At 25.9% G+C, this 4,456-nt stretch overlaps 1 protein-coding gene across 1 annotated transcript in view; it reads right to left on the bottom strand.

Moving 5' to 3' along the window:
* LOC119676236 (protein Skeletor, isoforms B/C-like) overlaps positions 1-4,456 on the bottom strand; it is a 27,667-nt gene that overhangs the window by 22,503 nt on the left and 708 nt on the right. The gene's annotated exons all lie outside the window — the stretch shown is intronic.

The following is a 4,456-nucleotide window of genomic DNA, read 5'->3' as shown; positions in this document are numbered from 1 at the left end:
TTAATACAGGTTAAAATGTATTTAGTTGAGGAGGTTGTGGAGTCTTATAGCGCAGAATTCTCTAATAAACCTAGATCAAATCTGTGTAGACACACAGAATGCAAATAGAAGTCTTATTTTTATAAGATAGTCTCTTTTTTTAAAGTTATAGCACAAACTAGTTGGGTTATAGCAAATACGTTTGTATGTGTGCGTCTGCTTTGGCTATTTAAAAAATTTCTAGAGATATCAAAGTCAAAAGCAACTCCGACCAAGAAAATAACGGAATCAAGAAACCCTTAAGGTCTCAACAAGGGTTCATTCGAATAACTTAAATCTGTATACTAATTTTTATTAAAATAAATATTCTTCAAATTGATGCCTAAATGGTAATTTTAATTTAATGGTGAATTGAATATATATTTTAGATATATATATATATATAAGTTTATATTTATATACTGTTTAAGTTTTGCCTTTATAGCTCTTCTTGATTTCATTAAGTTGAATACATTTCAGATGCTTCTAAATATGCTACCTTTGAATTGTCTTGAATGCCACTAAATATGAAGATTTTAATCTGAATGCCTCAAGGTTAGTAAATTTCAAGGTTGTTCAAGTAATTACTTTGTTCTTCAATTTTAAAATGCCTTAGTATAAATTATTTATTTAATTGATTAATTTAAAACACCTTTTTGACATTGCAGAGATGCCTGACTAAGGCATCTGCCCTTCTTTAAACGGCAAATCCTTCAATACTGTGCATATCTAGAATGCAGAATCATTAAATTGTCTCAACACCTGGAGTGCTTATATAGAGAATTCACTGACAAATGATATCCAATTTTTTATATTTGTTGGATATTAACATTTAAAGCCAGTAAAAAAACAACAAAGAAATCAAGCAGGCAATTGATTGCAGAATAAAGATTGAAAGTACATGAGCTTGTAGATAGATATTGTATCTAAAAATAATATTTAAAAAATGCATCTTCGTTAATATCAACGTGATAAATGATATTTCCTAGAATCACTGAATGAAGTGCAATGAAACTATAATACGTGCATAGTATTAAAAAAAATTTATCTTAAAAATAAAGTGTTCAAATGTTTTGAAAGATATTAAAGCAAAAATTTTGCTGTCTGAGCTCTGTCTGAATCTGATATATGTATAACTTCATTTTTATTAAACCTATGAAAATTACCTCATATTTTCATAAGTCGAACTTTTATAACTCGAATTTTCTATAATTCGAACTAAAAAGAGTGCAACAGGGTTCAGAGAGCAAATTATATACAATTACAAAAAAGTCTTTTAACTTTCCTTAAGTCGAACCTTTTCTTTGCAAAATGTTACTTCGAGTTATGGAAGTTTGTCTGTATTATTATATTATTAGTATAGTATTAGTATATTATAGTATAATAATAATAGTAAATACTATAGATTAGGTTTAATATTTGTAGTATCTTGATTTTTCGGATAAATCCCTGTTAAGATTGCTTGATGATTTGACTTTATTGCTTGGTCAAAACAATTTAGTGCTCATCATGATATTATAAATTATTTAATTTAGTCTTTTATTTTATATGAATTTAAATTTTTATTATTTATTTATTTTATAAAATTAAATACACATATAATTAAAACACTTTGTTTACTTCATATAGTAAATATACTCTTATGGTAGTCATATTGTATATATAAAAAACATTGTATTGGTAATAAATTGAACTGATGACCCAATAAACTGGCTCAATAGTGTTTTTAATTTTCCAACCTTACAGATATGAATTATATTATTAAAATTCATTTTGTACAACTAAAAAGTTTAATTAAAATATTTGCAATATTAATATAAAATAAAAATGCTTATATAGATAAAATATTTAATATTAATCTTTTTCGATAAAATATATTTGGAAGCTTACATTATTTCAATTACCATTACACATGTTCTATTTATTCTTAAAATACAATAAAATAAAATAAAAGAAAATAAAAATAAAAATGAAATTTAAAATATATAAAATCGAATGCGAAATGCATTCAAATATGAAATTATTTGAGTTTTTATATAAAATAGGTGAATGGTAAAATGACAAAAATTAAAATACACGTTTATCTAAAAAGGCCAAAAGCAATTAAAAATATTGCAATTCTATGCAAAAAATTAAATCAAATAAAATATTTGAAAAATGCCAAAATACCAAAAAATTAAATAAACAAGAAAAAAAGTGAGGTAAATAAAATAACTCAGCTCAACTGCAGAGTAAAACGTTTTTTAAACTGCATAATACTAGTAATATCGAATTTAGGGCCTCACGCCCGCACCGCTAACGGCCCACTTAATATATGCAATGTACGGTACGCTGGTACGCTCATATAACCGCTCATATAACGAAAAAGAGTTCGAAAAAAATGTTTGATAGCAAAAATGTAATTTTATCAGGCAGACACACTGGCACTATGCAAAATAGTAGTATCTGTTACTGTATCTCACAGTGGTGCCAGTGCCACTGCCAGTTCCAGTATACACCACACAAAACAACAACAAAAAAATGGAGTAGAAGAGGTGATTGCATAGTAGTTTTTTGCCTTTGAAGTACACAAATTGACTGAGCCAAGGTTACTTTTGGTATTGAAATGCAATCAATCGTAATTTCATATAAAAATGTCCAACGCGGCAAATAAATATATGCACAAAACCAACCAAAAGAACCTAGAATATCAAAAAAATAATATCAGAAAAAGCTCACTGAAAAATATTTGCGGTGAAAAAATTTGTGAAATATTTTTTTTTTTTATTTTGTGTTTTTTTTGTATAGATTTTTAGTGCGCTAACAACAATTTTTGTAACACTTCCGTCGACGCCATTGCAATAAAAATGGAAAAATGGCGCCAATGAAACGGACGGCAAACGTGAGTAAGCAAAAATTTATCAATTATTTATAAAATATTCTCACAAAAAACAAACAAAAAAATAAAAAACATAAATAAACAATATTTTTGCAAAACGACAACAAAAATTTAATATTAAAAGAATTTTCAAATGATCTGAAATACTTCAATTCATTAAGCATTTTTGTGCCAAAATATGAAATGTATCTAAACAGCATCCTGCACCGAACTGCAAATCCATTTCGAAACTCTTATTTAATAAGAAAGAAAGCACAATTTCAGTATTTCATTTATCAAAATAACAAAATATATTGCACAAAATATTTGCTTTATTAAAATATCTGAAATCTGCAAAGTGCACAAAAAGATACACAAAATAAAACACTAAAAATAATAGTTAAAAACATATAAAAAATATGTCAAGAGTCATAAAGTGAATATCTACAAAATACTAAATTGACTAAGTTATCAAAAATTCATATTTATTTGCAGATACTTGTTAAATTATATTTAAGTAGAATGTAAAATTCATTTTCGAATACATTTATTTATGTTTAATGTCACTTCAAATGGCAAATTTATTAGGTTTGCTCGTAAAAGAACTTACATAAATAAAATTTGAAGTTGAATTTTATTATATTAAACATTTAGAAAAGTATTTAATTAAATTATATTAGAAAATTCAATTTAAGAATTTAAATTCATTACTTAGATAAAATATCATGTTATGCATCTGCAATTTATTACTGATACTCGTATATGGTACTCGTATATGGAAAAAACTCATTACGACAAATGGAAATGAAATGAAATTAAAAATTATAGCAAGTCAGTCTAGTAAACAAGATACGTTCTTCCACAAAGAAGCAATTATAGATCAATAAAAAATTTTGATACAGTAGCGCTACAGCATTATCAGTCAAAAAGACTGCCAACTATAGTTAATGTTTCTTTTTATATCGCCAATAAAAATAAAATCTGTAGACAAACACCTAAACAGTCTGTATGTAACATAAATGATGAAATAAGAAGGGAGTCTTTAAGCAATAGATATATACACTGATAGACTTTAAAGCCACTATAGCATATGTAGCTTAGCATCACATTTCACAGATAAAAGTTAAATAATAGAAGAAGAAGAAGTGTACTGTAAAGAATTTGGTTTGACGGTTAGGTACGTAAACCGTTAAAATAATTTGTTAAGTAACAAATAATATAATAAAAATAGTTAATTAATAGTAATAAATATTAAAGTATTTATAAATAAATAGTATAAATAGTATAGAAATAGTATTAATAGTAAATTTAAGACGTAGAAGTAGACAGGCACTATATAGGGTGCCATCGGGACTATGTGGGATGTCCTAGGTAATATCTTAAATTTTCGTTTTGTATTTTACATTTCAACCTTTACTTTTCCGCATAGGGCTACATCACAATAGCTGTCTATACCTGTCATTTTAAAATGATAAATTAAATTTACTTATAGTCTTCTTAATTAAGAAATTAATTAAGAAATTCGAATATTTCCTAAGACCACTTATGATGAGTATTTGGTAATACTCGAAACAGCGTTGT

Source organism: Teleopsis dalmanni, chromosome 2 (assembly GCF_002237135.1).
Source record: "Teleopsis dalmanni isolate 2A chromosome 2, ASM223713v2, whole genome shotgun sequence".
Taxonomy (NCBI): domain Eukaryota; kingdom Metazoa; phylum Arthropoda; class Insecta; order Diptera; family Diopsidae; genus Teleopsis; species Teleopsis dalmanni.
Note: the sequence above shows the minus strand (reverse complement) of the source record. Positions and strands in the feature narration are given on the sequence as shown.